Source organism: Gymnoscopelus braueri (assembly GCF_963280865.1).
Source record: "Gymnoscopelus braueri genome assembly, chromosome: 14".
Classification (NCBI taxonomy): domain Eukaryota; kingdom Metazoa; phylum Chordata; class Actinopteri; order Myctophiformes; family Myctophidae; genus Gymnoscopelus; species Gymnoscopelus braueri.
The window spans coordinates 41,489,824-41,511,371 of record NC_137619.1 but is presented as its reverse complement, the minus strand read 5'-3'; the positions used below and the strand labels follow the sequence as shown (position 1 = coordinate 41,511,371).

General features: G+C 39.8%; 1 protein-coding gene across 1 annotated transcript in view; it reads right to left on the bottom strand.

Moving 5' to 3' along the window:
• LOC308100128 (neurexin-1a-like) overlaps positions 1–21,548 on the bottom strand; it is a gene marked incomplete at both ends in the record, with an annotated part of 542,450 nt that overhangs the window by 447,592 nt on the left and 73,310 nt on the right.

The following is a 21,548-nucleotide window of genomic DNA, read 5'->3' as shown; positions in this document are numbered from 1 at the left end:
CTACAAGCTCACAACGCGTCGCAGACACGTTGTGAGCTTGTAGATCTGCTATTTTCAGAGCGCAACACCCGAGTGCAACCAAACTACTGGTTTCTACTGGATCTCCTCTCCACTCGTCCCTCCCGAACATTTTAGTCTAGTTTGTATTTGTTGACAAAACTGTTCATATATTTAGTCTTCGTTTTAATCATAGCTTAGTTTTTATTTAGTTTTTGTTTAGTTTTCGTCAGTGAAAAAAGTTAGTCGACGAACATTTTCCGCCATAGTTTTAGTCGACGAAATCAACACATTTTTTATCTGTGTGTGAATATTTTTCACATTTTTGTGAATTCATAATCTCAGATCAACTGTCCGCAGACTCCGCACCAAAACTATGGAACTCACAGGACTCAATGTGACATCAGATATTCAAAGCAAAGCCACGCCGTTATAAGACCCCGTCAACGTCTTCTCCCCCCCCACACACACACACACACACTCGTCAGCACATTGTAAAATCCACATGGGGGATTGTGTATGATTTCATTCAGAACAGAGTGTGTGTGTCCGTGAAACTTCAGCCATGCAGTGGAAGAGAGGGGACTGGAAGCAGAGGCGCAGAGGGAAGGAGCAGAGCATGAGTTTATTTTGAGGTTTCTTGCCGTGCATTATTCAGCAGGCTTCATATAGAGGAGAGAGCCAGACGAGTCCTTGCCTCGTGTCGGCTACATCATTCTCGCCTCCTTAACCACATGAACCCTTGCGTCCCTGTTTTGGGTCATATATATTTGGCAAAGATGTCGATCTATAAGCTCACTATTGTTGTGACGAAGATATTTGGTGTAGACTGCAGTGGTGTAAGTACATTTACTCAAGTACTGTACTTAAGCACAATTTTGAGGATTTTTTTAAATTACTGGAGTATTTTCAATTTTCTGTACTTTTACTTCTACTCCACTACATCTCAGAGGCAAATATTGTACTTTTACTCCACTACAATAATTTGAAAACTTTAGTTACTAGTTACTTTGCAGATATAAATTATTATATTATAAACCATACATTAACCACTTCAGCCATATTATAGGTATAACCTAGGCTATTTTGAAACATTTTAGTACTTTTACTTTTTATACTTTAAGTATATTTTGATGCCAATACTTTTGTACTTTTACTCAAGTAACATTTTGAACACAGGCCTTTTACTTGTAACAGAGTATTTTTATATTGTGGTATTGCTACTTTTACTTAAGTAAAGTAAGTAAGTAAAATATCTGAGTACTTCTTCCACCACTGGGAAAAAGAAGCAGACCTAGTACAGAGCCCCATAGGGACTCTGGTCAAACTAAGTATATAGGGTTTAAATGGTTAATACAGAAATAGCATTAGGATCCTCATTAAATGACATGACCTCTAGCTATTACTAAGAATTAATTACAGGATTTAAAAGGTCAACCAATTTTAATTAGCATGACTGGTAACTGACAGGGCTGGAGGGGTTTTGCAGGGTTAAGACCTTTGCTCAGCTTTAGACAGTGGTGGAAAGTAAGTACATTTACTCAAGTACTGTACTTAAGTAACATTTTGATGTATTTTTACTTTACTGGAGAATACTTTTACTTATACTCCAATACACCTCAGAGGGAAATATTGTACTTTTACTCCACTACAATTATTTGAAAACTTTAGTCACTAGTTACTTTGTAGATTTTGATTATTATTACAAAACATACATTAACCACTTCAGCCCTACTGTATATACATTTCGGCCATTTGAAAATAGCAGATCTACAAGCTCGACGCATCGTGAGCCTGTAGATCTGCTATTTTCAAAAGATTCTTTATACATTTGAAAACTCAAATGGGACATTCTGCATAATGAGTACTTTCTACTTTTGGTAATTTAAGTACATTTTAATACCAATACTTTTGTAATTTTACTCAAGTCAATTTTGAATTCTGGACTACTTGTAACAGATCGAGTATTTCTATATTGCCGTATTGTTACTTTTACTTAAGTAAGAAATGTGAGTACTTTTTCCACCACTGTAAATATATAATACATAAATCTTTCTAGTCTAGTGTGTTTCCTCTACTGTATATGGCAGTCCCGTATGTTACGGTACAGTACAGTAGGCAGTAGCCATTAAGTGCATTCATTATTCATGAGCAGATTACTGGTTCACTTCCCATAATTGTCCTGATGTGTTTTTTTCCCTGTGATCCAGGGGTGCAGGAAGTGCAAGGAGCTGGAGGATCAACATCATAAATAATCAAAACCATGTCATCAACACAAACACGCTGCAGAATACAAACAAGGTCTGAAACACACACCTGTCATCATCCTCACCACACACGCAATAACACACACACATACACACACACACGCACGCAATAACACATACACGCGCACACGCAGTATACACAAACACGTCACATGCACACGTCACACCAGTGGTAGAAATTAACTGAGTACATTTACTCAAGTGCTGTACTTAAGTACAATTTTGAGGTATTTGTACTTTACTTGAGTATTTCCAATTTTCAATACTTTCACTTCTACTCCACTACATCTCAGAGACAAATTGTGAACTTTTACTCCACTACAATTATTTTAAATCTTTAGTTACTAGTTACTTTGTAGATTTTGATTATTATTGCAAAACATACATTAACCACTTCAGCCCTACATACATTTCGGCCATTTGAAAATAGCCGATCTACAAGCTGAAAATGCGTTGCGATGCGACGCATTGTAAGCTTGTAGATCGGCTATTTTCAAGAGATTTGTATACATGTTGAACCTGTGAAATGGTATATCCTGCATAATGAGACCTTTTACTTTTGGTACTTTAAGTACATTTTGATATACATTTGTACTTTTACTCAAGTACATTTTGAATTCCGGACTTTTACACCTCCTCCACCACCTTAGCACCACCCACCTGTCCTAGTCCCTCCTCCTCCTCATGCCCACACCTGCTGTGTTATGATAATGAGGGGGAGGGTATATCTTTACTGTGTCATAACATTTTTCTATTGGCACTTTTAACCCTCAAGGTTTCAGCCTCCAGGAAGAAACTCAAAATAGTCAGAGAAGACATAAAACACCATAAAAACACCACCAGGGGGCTTAATGAAGTTCTATCAACCTCATAGACACATGAAAAACAGAAAAAGTGCAAAACCATGGCACCACCTCTTTAAGTAAAAAATGTGAGTACTTTTCCCACCACTGCGTCACACGCAAATCTGCCTGGACATCACACAAGCATGCTCTTTCTCTCTCTCTTGAGATATATATATATATATACATATATATATATATATATATATATATATATATATATATATATATGGAGGATGGAGAATTCATTCAAAGGCAAATCAGGAGCAATCACAGTGATGTCTTTAAGAAGTGGATCATAACAGGGTATTGATTTGCTCACTGCTCTTGATGTCCACACACTACAGAGAGCCTTTCATGTCCATAGATGTGTGAGCGAACCATCTAAGCTCGCCACTATATAATTCCACCAGGACAAAATAATGTAGCAGTGCAACCAGAAGGCAATAAATAGTCTACATTATTATTTTTTAAAGAGAAAAAAGTTCCTGAATAATTAATTCACTATCAGAAAGACTTACATTAAACCTATTGATCACGTACAGTTAAAATACTAGAATATAAACATCAAATCTTACTCCACACCCACAGCCAATCATTTGGTGAAAATGTCAAATCTATAAGCTCTCAATGTGCTGTGAGCTTGTACTGTAGATCTGCTATTTTTGGTAAATACATTTGGAAAAAGGAACAGACCTAGTGTAGAGACCTGGGGGACAGGCCGGTCAATTAAGTATATAGAGTATAACCGGTTAGAATAAAGTCATGGGATGTCTCAGAAATTAGGTAAGATTTACATGAAGATTGATTGCTTGCTTGATTGTTATATTTCTTTTAAAAAGAAAAAAACATACATCTGCAAGCTTCTTATGCACAAAATGACAATACATCATGACAAACAACAGCAACTACTACAACATCAGTAGATAAACGCCAAATCAGACTACAGTACCTAAAGTAACTAAACTTTACAGCATCACTATTAGATCATCTCAAATCGCACAGCGTCACCACCTAGGTCATTGTGCCCACTAGTTAGATATATCATCATAATCATCATCATAATCATCATCAAAAACAACGATACAAAAATGATGAATAACTAAGCCTGGTCCTTTTTAAAGGTCACCTCATCCATTGTTTCAGACATGACATCACATGATCATTTTGCAGGTTTTTCCATAATGATTTTCATGATGTATTCTGGTAAGACCAGATCAGCAATGCCCACTCCAACAGCAGTGAACAGAGCATTATCTTCCAGTGGTGTAAAGTAACTAAGTACATGTACTCAAGTACTGTACTTAAGTACAATTTTGAGGTATTTTTTTACTTTACTGGAGTATTTCCAATTTTCTGTACATCTCATAGGAAAATATTGCACTTTTACTCCACTACAATTATTTGAAAACTTTAGTTACTAGTTACTTTGTAGATTTTGATTATTATTACAAAACCACTTAAGCCCTATATACATTACGGCCATTTGAAAATAGCCGATCTACAAGCTCACAATGCGTCGGCACCTGTGGAACGCCAAGTTTTCTATTCTGAATTAACTAGTGTGATCTGGTGTAGAGCCTTACTGTATCTGGACATTTATAAGGTTGGTGCAGCAACCTGCAAAGTGAATCGATTCCAGTCTGCTCTCCATGTTTACTTCAGTCTACTCTCTAGCACAGCGGGAGAACCTACAGAAACCCTATAGGCCTACTGTAGCTCTCTCATTCCACAACAGCCAGTCTTTCTTCTCCTCTCCAAGGTATATGTATGGTAAGGCCTTAGGCTATGATCTCAGGCAGCTCTCTACAGCGTCCACGCACCCAGTCAGAGGTCTAGCCCTGGCTTCATGCCCTCCATGATTCCACAGCTCTCAGGCCAGCACCCCAAACTGGGATATATATATATCCTCCCCCAGTTCAACTGTCCATCCTCCACCAACTACTCCATAATAACTATTCTGAGGCAGTGGAAGAGAGCGTGGTTCTGTGTCTCTATGTCTTGGGCCAGGTATCTCATGGCAGCGGCTGACTTGGAGGGGAAGGGGTTGGTTGTGGGCTTGTGTTGCAGAGTGCCAGGTAGTAGAGCTCTTCACAGGTTAAAAAAAACTGACCCAAACCGAAATGGTCCAGGAAATTTGGTCCGATTCCGAGCCCTTCCGAGAATATTTTCAAATAAGGGAATCGATCCGGAATAGACCCTTGACAAAAAGTGTCAGATTCCGAGCCATTCCTACTCTTTTTTTTGTCTTCCAAAACCGAACCCTAATTGGCTCCGTGAAATTTGTTCCGAGATCCAATTGTTTCCGAGATTCCGAGACTGACCCGACCCATACACCCCTTGAAAATAGAGCATATGAAACTACAAAAATATGCGCAGAGGTATTAATTTAATATGCGTGACAAAAGGTTTTCTTTGTAAATAAATGTGGACTTTATGAAATAATAGCAGACCTATTGACCAATGACCATTTTATGATCAACGCTTTGCTTTCACCTCGTCGGAGGAATCCATGATTTGCACACACCGGTGTTTTCAAATCAGCCTGGCTGCTGGCTCGCCTTACAGTATGGTGGTGAGCATGCATTGCGTAGCTCAACTTGTTTTTTTTTAGCGCTGCAGTAATCTGATCTTAAACCAGCCTAAAACATCACGCAAGATGCACAGCCGTTCAGGCTGCACTAACCTGATCCTAGGCCTGTCTAAAACATCACACACAAGTTAAACAGCACTTCAATGCGTTTCTCTCCTAATTAGTGCAGCCGCGCACACACACACAGTAGGCATACTATGGGTCTTCTCGGGTATTACACATAATGATGGAGAGGTAATAGCGCCTATTCCGAGTGATTATGATAAAACACGGATCGGACCCAGGCAGTCCTCTGCTAGAGCCAGGGTCTCTCTCCAGAAACCTACTGTACGCAACATTTTCTGACTGAGCCAGGGTCTCTCTCCACAAAACATTTTTAGACTGCTCTCTCTATGTATAACAGAAGGGCACCTCGTTGTAGCTGCTGACGAGTGACGACAAACCCCTTCACCTCTTCATCCGCTCAATATTTATGCTTCAACTCTGCCTCCTTGTCACATTGGCCGGGTGATATGTGATGAATACTTGATTATACTCAGATCACTGATCGCTTTTGGTGTCAGAATGAAGCCCATTGTCTCCACTGATTAGTTTCGATTGCTAGACTATTCTCGGGCGAGCCTCCTCCCCCACAATCCCTCTGTATGTAAACCCTCATGAAGTGAATAGACACATTGCTGAGCTAAAAGAAAAACAAGGGTCTCTTATTGTGCTATTTCATTTTGTTTAGCAAAATGGACACAGGTAGGTACTAATAATACAACGTTTTACAATGTTTTTAATTAAACTGACTAGCAAATCTAGGCCAATGAATGCCAATTCTATCAATTAATGAATGTAATGATACATTGTCACCAAAGCAGAGTCAGTGTTGTGCATGAACGCAATAATAGAGCACATTGAACGTGTTCATGTTTTTGGTTAATGGTGAGCCAAGCATCGTTAACTCCTCTTTAGAGTTAATAATGCTCAGTGTAGCAGGTTGGTGAATATAAAAGGGGGCGGGTGACTGTGATATTACACCTATTATTGTTGTCAGGTAGAAACCTTGTATTTCCATATTTAATGTTTTTTTTTCAAATTAATACTCTACATTTTGACATACAACAGTGTTGTGAAAAAGTAACCAAAATAGCCAATCTTCAAGCTAGCTACGAGCTTGTAGATCTGCTATTTTCGCTGCGTTTGAAAACGCTTGAAAGTTAAAACTGGTTAAGTCTGTCTGTGGGTTTAATACATTTTTTATCCGTGCTAACAAGAGCTTGTGACTAAATAATAACTACATTGGATCCACCGGAAAACAGATTGCGTTCAAAACTACGCTTGTGCGTGACATCTGTGCAGTTTCCAGAGATAGATGGGAATGTAACAGAATACAGATGTCAAACGTTTCGTTCCCTTTACATCTAGACACTTTCCGTTTCACTGGCCGCCCAGGGAACACTGTGATGTGATGGGCCATTGCACTGGACTGCATAGCATTTACCATTATGTGATGTGATCACAACTCCTTTGACGATTGAAGATTGTTCTATCCATTATCCTTCTATAGCATAAATGTGTGAAATTTCTGTGTGTTAATTAAACAATGATCGTCATATTAGCAGCACGTTCATTACGTAAGTGTAGCCAGTTAGCCATATGGAAATATATCAGCCCTTATGTACTGATCGTTTTAATGAACTGTAATTGGTGCAAATAAGGACGTGATTATTTAACATTGTGATATCAATAAAGGGTACAAACTGCAGAGGATATAGTAAAACACATAATTAGCCTACAGTGGCCTACATCTAAGTAGGCCCTATGCTTTCTTTTTGTCACTTAATTTCATAGCCTTCTGAAATATTCTTGACTATAACAAAGCTTATTTCCCCTCTGAAATCTGGCGAGTCTTCACTTGGTAATCATACTGTAATTCTCTTCTTCACAGTCAATAGTGATAAACCCTTGCTTCATTTTAATTACATTTGATTAAACACAACTTTCAATCGAAATGTGTTGACTTTCTACAAAGACTCTCCTTAAACTTCTGACAATGCAGGCCAAATATAGTTGCATCATAAATTCAAGGTTTCTGCTCGACAGTTCGACAGCGACAATATGTATAGAAACGACCTGACTATACAGTATTGTAGTGTATCTAAACCTCCCCAGGACGCTAAGTAAGAGCATCTTCTTCTCCCCAGCGATCATTCCCGTTCGCTAGGCGATGACGGCAAGTGTGAAGCACTTTGTCTTGGTGTATACCTGTGGTCACCATGGGAGTCAGAGCATGGAGGTCTTTATCCTGGCCTAAGCCTATGTGGGGATATTAGTCAGTGAGCACCCTGGGGAGAGAGACTCTGCTGCAGCCCAGATAAGAGCTTCAACAGCAGCAGCACGAGAGGAAACAACTTAAACAATCCCTGGACATGGCTGAAGGAGAAGTAAATATCCCCCGATCTGTTTTATTGTAGTAATAATACCAACGCTGACACCAATAATGATGTTACCATTACGATGAATAATGATAATGCACGCACGCATGTATGTACAGTCTGCGCACGCACGCACGCACGCACGCACGCACGCACGCACGCACGCAGCATCTCATCATTATAACATCTGTGAATATCTTTTCGACTTCTTCTTCCGATATAAGACAGTGCTTCAGGGAAAATAACAAAAAAACACAGTCCTAATTAACACCAATCCATGCTTCACACAGCAGATGTTTAGCATTAGAAGGATGTTTGATGATGCTGATGTTATAACTACGCTAGCATGTGGCCCGGCTAACATAATAGCTCTGTTGTCGGGGAGAAACCTCCTATCTCCATAATTTCCACTTTTTATTTTTTTTTCCCGTAAATGAATGCCCTACTTAAAGTGAAATACAAACTGTCCTTAAAGGGATATTTCACTTTCAAAAAAACTTTTTGTCATTTTATCGTCTACTCAGGCTTTTGTGAGCCCCCCAGACCGTTTTTAACACATTGGGTGCCAAAACCGTATATATACGGTTTTGCGCATACTAACGTTGAGTGCCAAAACCGTATATATACGGTTTTTGAAAAAAAAAAAAAAAAATTACTTTTTTTTTTTTTTTTTTTTTTTTTCCTTCACAGCAACAGGAAATATCACTCCTACAAGATTTAGACTCCAATCCACCTCCTGGTTAACTTATGACTTCAAAAACCTGTATCTCGGCTCCTGTGCACTTTTTTTTTTTACAATGTTAATTTAACTATTTTCAACTGGCTGCAACTATGGAATGGATTTCCGAATGTTTTAAATTTTTTCCCCCCGATTGTACGAGACCTGTATGTGTGTAATGAGGGGATCACCGTGAGGACGGTGATCACTGAAAATATTTTGTGACTACTTGAAAAAGGTTCAAATGTTTAAAAAGTCCTGGCACTCAAAGTATAATATTTTAATAAACCTCTGGCACCCAATGTGTTAAGTTGCAATATTTAGATATTTGATATTCATTATATCAGACACGCCCCCTTCCTATACAAACCCATTATAACTTCAAACTCAATTTTTAACATGTTAGATTCATCAAAAACACCCGTCCTTGGTTCTGGTGACTCACCCTGCCCTCCTAATACGCGATACCGTGTTTTTTCGATTTATTTTAAATATTTTTTGGGGAAAATGAAAAAAAATAAATACAATAAAAAAATGTAATAAAATCAATGAAAAAAGTAATCGAAAAAACACGGCCCCCTCACGTATTAGGAGGGCAGGGTGAGTCAGCAGAACCAAGGACGGGTGTTTTTGATGAATCTAACAGGTTAAAAATAGAGTTTGAAGTTATAATGGGTTTGTATAGGAAGGGGGCGTGTCAGATAAAATGACTATCAAATATCTAAATACTAAATCGAGCAACTTAAAAACGGTCTGGGTGGCTCACAAAAGCCTGAGTAGATGATAAAATTACCCAAAGTTTTTTTGAAAGTGAAATACTCCTTTAAGAACAAGTGGGCTGACATAGGGACTGGAGAGGGAGACAGATTCGTCATGTTTTGTCCGTTCATTTTCCTCTAATTTTCCATCCTTCCGGCTGCGGACTGAACTCAACCCAACGTGCTTTCGCGTCTCCCATAGAAGTGTTGCCATATTTTGTGAGAGAAATAAGCAACCGGATCTATGAAAACAAGCCCAAAAGAAGCGACTAGGCCACATGAACGCTTGTGTGGCTATTTGAAAATAGCAGATCAACAAGCTACGTGAAATAAAATGTGGAATATTTGTTCTAACATTAATTTGGGGGTCCATGACATGAAAATATTAGAGAACCACTGTTTTAAATAATAATCAGCCCAAATAAGCAACTACACTTTTAGAAACAAGCCGCAGCCCGCAACTACCAATATTTACAAGCCACTTTACAGAAAAACAAGCTCAAAGTCGCTTATAATCAGCGGACATGGCAACACTGCCCCGTGCTACTAAAGGCCTTTGCAGACAGGGTGCGATTAGTCAATCAGTTTTTACGGCATGCGAAAAGACGCACGAACCGAACTGGGTTCGATTGGAAAAAAAAACGCATCGCCGCATCGCATCGCCGCATCGCATCGCCGCATCGCATCGCCGCATGGTAAATTCGGAGCCGGTGTGCATGAGGTCATTGAGAACCATGTGTTCATTTAAAAAAATATATTGTCATTTTTTTCCGTATCGCACCCTGTCTGCAAAGGACTTTACTCTCGCAACATACGTATCGGAGTAAGCTAGGTGTAATAAAGAATGTACGACCGTCCTCACCCCTGACGCACGTGAAATACAAGTCTGTCACACAAGAGTAGTGAAAATAGTCAGTCTACAAGCTCGCGAGGCGTAGATTGACTATTTTCACTACTTTTAATGACTAAATAAATTACTAATAACAATAAATAAGGAACGGTTTTGGACATACAAGGTTTACACACGGACAACGGCGTTATGCTTTATTCAACGCAGCCCTGCAGGCTCTGTTAGAGAGGATGATTCCCATCTTAAAGGTAAGAGCACTAGCTTCGCATGGAGACGTGGAGCTCATTAGACATGGGACCTCAGGGGGGCCAGCAGCATGCCATCATGGGATCCAAACAACGGGCACACAATGTGTGTTACCTCAGGCAAAGTCACCAGGGAAGTAGAGACAACATGGGATCATAGGAAACAACAAACAGTGTAGCCAATCAGGGCGCCCAGTGAATTACATACAGCGTATTCCCTCATCGAAAGCGTGTGCAATCGGGGACATTGTTTTTCTCTTGTTTACTGTGTCATTATGGGGGGGTGGCATTGCAACAGCCTCAAAATAAAGCAAAACAAAAAAGAAAAAGGACTGATTTGATTTGTGTTCAGATCCTGTGTATAGACAACTTGTAGATGCCGTAGATAAAAGTGTTGCCAGATTTAAGCAACCAGGTCTATGAAAACAAGCCCAAAAGAAGCGACTAGGCCACATGAACGCTTTCAAATGCTTTAAATCGTCTATTTGAAAATAACAGATCTACAAGCTCACAACGCGTTGCAGTGCGACGTGTTGTGAGCTTGTAGATCTGCTATTTTCAAACCTTGTAAAATGTGGAATATTTGGAATATTTTTAAAACCTTCTAACACAAGTCTCAAAATAAAGCAAAACAAAAATGAAAAAGGACAGTTTTTATTTGTGTTCAGATCCTGTGTATAGACAACTTGTAGATGCCGTAGATAAAACGATATAAAAGATATGCTCATATATTGCAAGTTTGACACACTTACTGTAAAGACTTGGCTCGAGGATTAGCTTATTTAATAATGCAAGCAGGAAATATACTGAGCTACTGGGTATAATATTTTATGGTGCTGTTCATACTAAAACATTTTTTATTATAGTTCAATTTGACACAGCAAAAAAAACAAAACAACGTAAACCTATCTCTTGATTGTGATCGTTATATAAGGAACAACTTTCGGTGTATACTTCACAATTACACATGGTCAATATTTGAATATTAGCCAAGGCCATTGATTCGACTTGCAAATCAATTAACCGCCTTTCTGTTCGTCATAACCTTTGGCACGCTAATAAATTAAGAGCCATTTCTGGCCCCCGCGCTTTTAATGGCCAATCGATCAAACTGAGCAGATAGTGTGTATAAATGAAAATGGAAAGTGATTGGATTGAATGAGAGAACTGAGAGTATGCCCGGCACCTCTGAGCTTTAAATTATCTAGACATGGTGTTTAACCCGTTAAGACCGGGAACGGTCTTAACGGGTTTCTTTGGCTATTCAAAAAATAGCAGATCTGCAAGCTCATAGCGCGGCACAGGCAGTGCTGCGCTATGAGCTTGTATATCTGCTATTTGTTTTTTAAAGAAATCGTGAAAACGTGTGCAAATCTTTGAATATATATTTTTTTAAAGCGAACATTTGTAAGTCAAATCTTTGCTTTTGTGGATTCTACAAATGTCTTCTAAATCCGAACAGTAAAAAAAAAAAGATTATGTTGCTATATATCAGTGGTTCTCAAACTTTTTTCATGTCAAGGACCATGCACCCAAAATGATATGTATTTGTCTACGGATCCCCCTCTCAAAATATGTTGTTCCAGGGACCCCCAGAAGCAAAAAATTGCTTTTAAAAAGATATAAAGATTTGCACACATTTTCACGATTTTTCGAAAAATAGCAGATCTATGAGCTTGTAGATCTGCTATTTTTTTTATAGCCAAAGAAAAACAAAATGACACAGATGCGTTCCCGGTCTTAACGGGTTAATGGGAGATCTGGCTCCCAGGGTCAGCCCTTATTATGGTTTGGCCCTCATAAATCTGCTCCCGTATGGAGAGCTCATTGTCACCGCTCTCCAGTAGAACTGCAATTCAGCTCAGCGCCAGAAGAGATAGGCTGTCAGAAAGTGGGCCTTTGTAATGCGTCGCTGTCGAGTTGGAAAGCCTGCATCTCCACATTTCATTCTTTTTATGCCTTTGAGTATACATTAATGCCCGACTTCGCCGTAAAAAGAGTGTCGCGCAAAAGTAGCGGAAATAGACGATCCGCAAGCTCACGGTGCGACGCGTTGTGAGCTTGTATATTTGCAGAAAGTAGTTCTGTTTGTGAGCTTGTGACTAAATAATAACTGCATTGGTTCCATTGGAACACGTTTTTTTTTTTCCATTTCCTGAAAAGTAACAGTTTTGGACCTACAAGCTTTCCACCCGACAGCGACAATAGGCTGTCAGAAAGTGGGCCTTTGTAATAGAGGGGAGAGAGAGAGAGAGAGAGAGAGGAAAAAAAGGATGCAAGCAGAGTCCCACAAAGCTGTGATATAACGAGACCGGCAGAGCTGTCGAGAGCGAGGCATGACGGAAAAAAAAGAAACGCAGTAAAAAGGAACACATGGGGAAATGTCAAAACTCCCCAGCGGGTTGCAGCAACACTTCCACGGAGATGTGGGTCACAGCGTCCGTGTCACACTGAGCCCCTGTGCTCGCGGACATTTTGGGAATATATCTGTTTAATGTGTCTTAAAAACGTGCAAAAAGAGATCGCTGCAGCCACTTAGTGCACTGACCATTATGCTTCTTTAGCGAGTCGGAGGGGATTCGAACCCAGACTGTCCTCACACGTCTCCTAGTGTCTCTCCTTTCTCTGCCCTATAGCGTCACGTCTCTCTAAAACTCTCACATCTAAATAAAGCATAACATTCAGAAGAAAAAGAAAACCACAATTTAAAAATAAAGAAATAACTCAAATAGATGTGACGTCAACTGCTATCAGTACGGCACTATGCACAAAGTAATGTACTGTAAAATCGACAATGCTACTGAGTCAATTGAGTTGTTTACTCCTGCAAAAAAATGCTACGCAGTGTCCGTTGCTGTCTGGTGGAAACCTTGTATGTCCAAAACCGTTCCATTTTTTAAATTATTTTACAAACATTAAAAGAATAAAATAGCCGATCTACAAGCTCACAACGCGTCCCTTCGCACAGCGTTGGGAGCGTGTAGATCTGCTATTTTCACTACTTTTGCGTGACACTCGTGTGACACTCTTGTATGATTTCATTTACGGAAAAACTAAACGTTGAAACGTGGAGATACAAGGTTTCAACCCGTCAGCAACGCGTTGATCTGAATCTGAGTTTGATCAGAACTGACGATTTTACTGTGTGCTGCAGACTTTTATTTCACAGTTGTCTGGTAAAGACTAAGATTGTGCACTGATATAGCAATAGCGATATTATGTAGATAACGCCACTGAATGTTTGCAAGCGCAATGTGATTCTTAAAACAGGCACGGCGAAGCCAGATTTATACTTTGTCGCAGGACGGTGTCCCGGGACGAAAATAGCCAATCTACAAGCTCACAGTGCGTCGCATTGCGCCGCGTCGTGAGTTTGTAGATCGGCTACTTTTGGCATCCGACACAACCACACGAAGGGCTATCATAAAGCTGGCATAAAAGGGAACTGGGGACTCATTGAATATTTTGATGGTAGGCCTAGATAAGAGATAGATCTTACAATGTGCTGTGTATAAACTAGCGGAGGGGAAGAATATCTCCGGTGCGCAGGGGTGCGGTTTATGAGCCGTATGTGTTTTATTGTAGCGCTGTCTAAGGATGCTGATGGCTGGACTTTGGATTTATTGAGCTTGGGAGTGACCTCCCCACGCTCTAGTGGGGTTTTATGGGTCAGGTCGCAGGTCATGAATTACTACCAAACAAGTCCACCTCGATGGCTGGTTATCCATCTGGGGACAAAGGCAACCAATATAAACCACATGGGCCATATTGTCCACGCGGCTCAACGCCCCCATTATCAGGGACTTCCCTGTTCAACGGACCTTTGAAAGTGCTTACAGTGCACACGTGTTGGCGTCATATAGCTGAGTAGAGCACTTCAATATCTGAGAAGAAATACATCACCGACATAGGGCAAAAGAAAAGAAGGAAAAAAAGAAAACTCGGCATTGTGAGGTGACAAGCAACCACATTGTCTCTGATATGTGCACGAGAGATGGCGATTCTGTATCGGCTGCTATCCCTGCTGCTAAGTGCTGTCTCTACCAGCACAAGCGACTGTGTCATACTGCCTCATTGTTATTTTCTATTTGGCCATGCACCTTATATGTATATTTGACATTGTGTCTTGTTCACTGACTTTCTTTCCTTAGCTGCTTTCTCTATTCTCATGACAATTTTTGAAACTGCAAAACGTTAGGAGCTCGTATGCAAAAACTTTCCACCCACACTTTCCACCTGTAAACTTGTGATGCGACAATAAGGATGAAGTTGAAGTGGTCACACTATATTCTCCCCTGATATTATATAGATACCCGTATATATGAGACTATTGGGGATATTGTAATATCATAATATGCCATTATGTGTTGTCTGCAGCTTCATCAGGCTGGGGATGTTACTGGACTGTTTTAGCACTGTCTGGACTGTGTTAGTCTTGCATTTTAATGCTTTTAGATTTTAGATATCTATCTAAAAATGTCTGCTTCCTATAGATCAGTGGTTCTCAAACTTTTTCCTGTCAAGGGCACCCCAAATTAATATGTATTTAGCCACGGACCCCCATCTGAAAATATGTTGTGTCAGGGATCCTTTTTTCAAATCTCTTTGAAAATAGCATACTGTAGGATTAAAAGTGGTTAAACTGATTTAGATATATATTCATTAATTGTGCTGGGGACCTGCTGGAACCCCTTTCAAAAGACCCCTGGGGGTCCCCAGAGACCGGACCCCATTTTGAGAACCACTCTGTATTATTTTATGGTACAGTTTTTTTTGGTACTTATACTAACGTCTTAGAATTTCAGATCTCTATTTCTTCTTTGTTGTTTTGATAGCTGCTAGAAACACCTTAATATCCCCTCGGGGATAAATTAAAATAAATACACTACAGTTTCCTGGTTTTAAAGCGTGCCTATATAGTAAATTGACGGCTCTAGCTATTATTATTTGCCTTTCCCTGCACTTACAGAGTTATTGTATATAGGCATTACAGGTGATTATTTAGCAAAAATCGCATCGTCATTCTCATGATATTTGGGTCTCAATATCTATGTATGTATTTGGTCAAAATATTGCGATATTTGATTTTGTTCGTATCGTACAGCCATATCCACCATCAGTAGGTGCCGGTGGCCATTGAATTTGACCAGTTTCACTTTCAAAACCTTTGCATCATGCATGTCACACAAACAGAATGCGGCACACAACACCAACGGTTTTGATAATGTGGATTGTGGAAGTTAAATGGTGCATTTGTGGATAGGACTCTATATGGACAAACTTATTATATCAACAAAACTTATCGCATTCTATTTGTGTGAAATGCATGATGCAAAGGTTTTGAAAGTGAAACTGGTCAAAGTCACTGGCCACCTACTGTAGCTCCACACAAGCAAACAAACCACATTTTCAGAGGAATTTTGAAAAGCTCCTTTATGGCCAAAAGGGGATAGCTAGCTGGCTCCACCAGTATTTCTACTCAGTATAGATCCTCAGTGTTAATTCTATGGATTTGTACGCTCTCACTCTCAGGCTTTGACTGTGTACCTGCCAGCCTGTGATACCATTCACATCCCATTTCATAGATGACATCTGAATGGCGGTGGGTTTGTTTCCCTTCACTGCAGTTGCCCGTTGGCCGTGACATGGTTTCCTTCTCCCTGTCTATCTTATTAAATATGTATTAAATAGAGGGACTTGCTGTATGTTTTGAATGTCTGGACTGGACTCTCTCCAGCAGAACACATCCATCAAGTGAAAGTGACATATTTGGGTAAATACTATGCCATTTAGAAAAAAGAAGAAAAAGAAAAGAAAACTGCAGCTCAGCCACAGAAAAACTATAACTATAACAGAATAAACGAGTTACTGGCCGATATGGACAAAATCAAATATCACAATATTTTTGACCAAATACCTTGACATTGATGTTGTGACGATAGTGTGGGGAAGACTATACTGGTGCTTTCACAACATATTGATACACAGAGACAAAGAGAAAAAAAACAAAAAAAAACAATCCCATACAAGCTCACAACGTGTCGCGTTGTGAGCTTGTAGATCGGCTATTTCCACTGCTTTTGTATGACACTCTTGTATGATGTAGGACAAAAAAAATGAAACAGGGAGATACAAGGTTTCTGCCTCACAGCATCGATATAATAACTAAGTAAGGGCAAATAATACCAGACAAATGAGCCCAGAGAATTAGATCACTTCACTGTATAATGCAGCCTTTCAAACCGGGGAAAGACAACACTGCAAAGTCACGTCCAAAATCCTATAGTCTCATATCACAATATTATTGATATATTTCCCAGTCCTACGGTATCATAATTCTTCATAATTAGTAAAGAAATATCAACAACAAGATTTTTTGCTGTTTATCTGACTGTCTCACACATTATATAATATCACAGTCGAGTTCTGCATACGCACGCACGAAAGCAACGCGCGCACGCACGCACGCACGCACAAGCCTTTCGTACATGACGGTCGATGAATGACACTCCTTTTGCTTAGTTCCCCATTCTAATCTTTTGTTTTGAGCAAGATATCACTCACTCCATTATCTCTCCCTATCTGCGCTGGTCAATCCTATCCTGTCTCTCTCTTCTTCCATCGCTCTCTCTCCCTCTTCCTGCACATGTAAGTTCTGTCACTCTCAGAAGCAAAGCCGCATGATTTATTTATACAAGCGTCTCTCCAGAGAGAATGAGTTGTTACTCCCTTCCTCCATCAGTAAATGCAATCTCACCACAATATGGCCATGGCAATTTGTCATTATTTAAGTCCCCATTTGCCTCCTCAGCCAGTGCCGCGTGGGTCATTCTCTCCACAGCCTGCCAAAAGTGGCCTTTAGCTTCCGCAGTACCTCATTTGTCATGTTTCACACTTAAAGTGATATTTCACTTTGCCTCAAGAAAAGTTCATGAACAGTCAACTTCAGACATTAGCATCCACAGCAGCCTGCACCATGCAGTGTGCTAGGTTTCCAGCACAGTGATGAGCGCAAACAAACCCAGATTACTTACTCAAAGTAAGAGAGAACTAAGTAGAACGACAAAAGGAAAACAAAAACTAAAATACAACCGTGTTTGCCTGGTTATTATAAAATGGCAGTTTATCCCTTTTTATAAAGACTTACGGTGTTATTATGCAGGGAATATTAGGTTAAGTGTAAATCGCCTGTTTTAACCCATTAAGACCGAGGAACGCATCTGTGTCCTTTTTAGATATTTTTTTGGCTATTAAAAAATAGCAGATCTACAAGCTCATAGCGCGGCACCGAGTGCCGCGCTATGAGCTTGTAGATCTGCTTCTTTTTTTTTATCGTGAAAATGTGTGCAAATCTTTGAATATATGTATTTTTTAAAGCAAACATTTTAACTCAAATCTTTGCTTCTGGGGGATTCTACAAATGTCTTCTAAATCCTAACAGTTTTTGGAAAAAACTTATGTTGCTATAATATCAGTGGTTCTCGAACTTATTTCATGTCAAGGACCACCCAAAATGATATTTATTTGGACCCCCATCTCAAAATATGTTGTTCCAGGGAGGGACCCCCCAGGAGCAAAGGTTTGAGTAAAAAAAATTCACTTAAAAAAGAAATATATATATTCAAAGATTTGCACAAATCTTCCAGATTAAAAAAAAATAGCAGATATACAAGCTCATAGCGCGGCACTCGGTGCCGCGCTATGAGCTTGTAGATCTGCTATTTTTGAATAGCCAACTAAATCTAAAATGACACAAATGCGTTCGCGGTCTTAATGGGTTAATAACACAGCCACTGGGTGAAGATGACTCTTAAGTTCTCACATTTTGCCAACGCGTTACATTATGATTGAACCAAAGCAGAGACAGCCTGAGTAGGTGTCGCTCCATTCTCCAATCTGAGGTGCTATATCTCAGGACTAATTACAGCACAAGGGTTGCCAAGCAACAGCAGCGATTAGGGCCTTGGGGGTCCAGAGGCGTCCTATAGTGGTCCGGCCAGCTACCGCACATTGACCGGAGCCTGTGATGGATTTACATTTGCCCCCAAACACCCTCTGGAACCTTAACTTAGACCAAATGATCGTATATTATCGTCCAGACTGCCCGCACGCACGCACAGTGGTGGAAAAAGTACTCACACTTTGTACTTAAGTAAAAGTATCAATACTGCAATGTAGATATACTCTGTTAAGTAGAAGTCCCGTATTCAAAATGTACAAAAGTATTGGTATCAAAATGTACTTAAAGGACCAAAAGTAAAAGTACTCATTATGCAAAATGTCCCATTTCATGTTTTCAAATGAAATGTATAAAAAATTTTGATTGTAGATCTGCTATTTTCAAATGGCCGAAATGTATAGGGCTGAAGTGGTTCATATATGTTTTTTAATCAAAATCTACAAAGTAACTAGTAACTAAGATGTTCAAATAATTGTAGTGGAGTAAAAGTACAATATTTTGATCCGAGATGTAGTGGAGTAGAAGTAAAAGCATTAGAAGTTGGAAATACTAAAGTAAAGTACAAATACCTCAACATTTTACTTAAGTACAGTACTTAAGTAAATCTACTTAGTTACTTTCCACCACTGCGCACGCACACACACACACATGCATGCATGCATGCACGCACGCACGCACCTGGAAAACAAACTTGGCGAGAATGTGCCTCCAACTGTTAAATCCGACCTGTTTCAATTATCTTAAATCCACCAAAGTCAAACTGTAATTTGTTCTATTGCATTAAAGAGTGGGAAAAAAAGAGCGTAACTCCCAGAGCGTACAAATGGGGCCCAATAGACCCGTAAGGGGCCATTTGGTCCCATTTGTACACTCTCTGAGTTAAATTAACACTGAGGATTTTTGACTGTGAAGGCTCTGACCTTCTGTCGTGGATGGCACTGTTCGTTTAATTGAACATCAACACATTGCGATCGTTAGCATATAGCTTCCCGGCATGGCAATTACTGAGCTGTTGTGACGTCCATGACAACGCGGGCCCCGCTGGTACGTGTCCCCCCCCCCCCCTCCCCGCAACCTCATTGCCTCATCCCCGGGTGAGTTATGTCCCTGGAAAGAAGGCAGACAGCGAACCCGGGACCTCCCTCTCATAATTGCCACCCCTGTTTGTAACACATCAACGCCAACAAGCTAATTACTGGGAAATAATCACGTTTGTCGAGACCGATGCAATCGCCTGGATGTAAACCCTGTCACGTACACACACTGACAGGGACACACACACAGGCATGCACGCACATACCCGGTACGTACAGTCGACATGCACGCATGCCCAGGTCAGCAAAAATGGTACAATGTCAAGATAGATCGGGGAGGAAAACAAACTAGATGTTAGGTGTTTGAACCTATAAGATGCATTCAGTACGCGTCATAATTTTGGAATGACTCATATCTTCTGGAGCACATTTTAGAACATATGGTGTTCAGAAAAATTCATTTGCATAATGTTGGCAAGTTAGAATCAGTGTTGAGGGAATAGGCCTTATTTCTGAAGTGGACACCGGCCAGCGAACAGGTAAGAATATATGACCATATAATGTGAATATTATGAACAGCTTTCAACCTGGTATCCCTATTTTGGGCATAATCATTGTAGATGAAATTGTCCAAAATGTCCAAATGTTCCGCTTAAGTATAAATAGTGCTTGTGTGATTATCATTGGCAGGAAAGAGCAGCATATTGCTGTCTTGCAAACACCACCATCTCACCCAGTGATTGAGAATTATATTTCTCGTGGCGTGAGGTCAGCTCAACTTAATGTGGGATAATTTGTGTCCTCAAGTTACAACAACCAGGTAACAGACAAACATGAAATCCCCTCAACACATTTAAAACTGTAATGAGGAAATCATTTTAACCTGCAGGTTAAAGGAGTAGTTCACCCCCCAAATAACTTTTTTTCTATTAATTACTCACCCCATGGAGCCTTGAATTCATGGATATTTATTTGTTTTTGTCGCATTCCTTCCTTTATTATTTGATTATAATAAATTTAGCCCCATTGATTCCGGTAGGAGACACAAATGCATTTGTGTCTCCTACCGGAATCAATGGGGACACATTTATTATAATCAAATTATTGGCTTAGGAATGTGACAAAAACAAAAAAATATCTATGAATTCAAGGCTCCAGATGGTCAGTAATCAATAGAAAAAAAGTTATTTTGGGGGTGAACTACCCCTTTAAGGCCTGAGGTTCGATTCCACAAATGACTTCTAAATCCAACAACAGTTTTCTGAAAAGCGTATGTCGCTATGTCAGTGGTTCTCAAACTTTTTCATGTCGAGGACCCCCAAAATATATGTATCTGGGCCGCGGACCCCCATCTCAAAATGTTTTGTTCGAGGGACCCCCCAGAAGCAAATATTTGAGTTAAAAAATGTTGCTTTAAAAATATATATATTCAAAGATTTGCACAAATGTTCAAGATTTTTCAAAAATAGCAGATCTACAAGCTTTTGCACAGAGTGCCGCGCTATGAGCTTGTATATCTGCTATTTTTGAATAGCCAAAGTATAAAATAATGGCTTAAGTGGTTACACAGATGCATTCCCGGTTCTAATGGATTAATTAATACAATTATATTTTAACTAATCTGTATGGCAGAGTATGTTAATACAAATATAGCACATCTGCAGTGGTTGGAGGTGGTCGCCCTACTCTTTCCATTCAGAAATGCAGACCCTGTGGTGTCGCGTTGAAACACCTACAGTACTGGTCTAGTAATGCCGAAAGTAGTAATGCCTGAAGCTCATAAGTGCAATATCTCACCAAGCAAGCGGATATTCCATCTTAGAAGAATGGTAGAAGTTTGGTCACCCACACGTGGGAGACGGGG